Below are 858 nucleotides of genomic sequence, written 5' to 3' on the forward strand. Positions count from 1 at the left end.
CTGGGCGTTCAACGCACAGTTGTTGCTTCTTTCTGGCGTTGAACGCCAGGAAGTCCTTTGTCACTGGGCGTTTTTCTGAACACCCAGGACGCTGTCAATCTGGCATTAAACGTCTAGAAGGTGCTTCTTTCTGGCGTTCAACGCCCAGAAGATGCTCCTTTCTAGCGTTTAACGCCCAGATGGCTACCCTTACTGGCATTGAATGCCCAGTGGGTGCTTCTTTTGGGCGTTCAACGCCCAAAATGTTTCTTACTGGCTTTTTCACGCCAGTGAGCTTCCAAATTCCCTTGTAACTCTGTGAATCCAATCAATTGCTATTTTACCTTTTGAAGATACTTTGACATATACCTGTAAAAATTAATTAGCAAAAACAAATAAAATAAAATTTTGTGAATGGCTGGGTTGCCTCCCAGCAAGCGCTTCTTTATTGTCCTTAGCTGGACGGTAAGCTCTCATGGAGTCTCACAGATAATCAGAGCAAGGTTGGGACCTCCCAACATCAAACTTAGAGTTTGAATGTGAGGGTTCAACACCAAACTTAGAGTTTGGTTGTGGCCTCCCAACACCAAACTTAGAGTTGGACTGTGGGGGCTTTGGTTGACTCTGCAGTGAGAGAAGCTTTTCATGCTTCCTCTCCATGGTTACAAAAGGAGAACCTTGTGTCTTATAGTTTGCAATGTCTGCAAACCACAGAGCTTCCTGAACAGCAAACAATTGCTCATCCGGAAAGGTTTCAGAGATCTCAGTAGGAGGGAGGGATGCTCCTGCTATTGGTTATATCCGGGACAGGTGATCAGCTACTTGATTCTCTGTTCCTTTTCTGTCTCTTATTTCTATATCAAACTCTTGCAGAAGCAA

This window comes from Arachis duranensis, chromosome 9, assembly GCF_000817695.3.
Source record: "Arachis duranensis cultivar V14167 chromosome 9, aradu.V14167.gnm2.J7QH, whole genome shotgun sequence".
In the NCBI taxonomy this organism is placed as follows: domain Eukaryota; kingdom Viridiplantae; phylum Streptophyta; class Magnoliopsida; order Fabales; family Fabaceae; genus Arachis; species Arachis duranensis.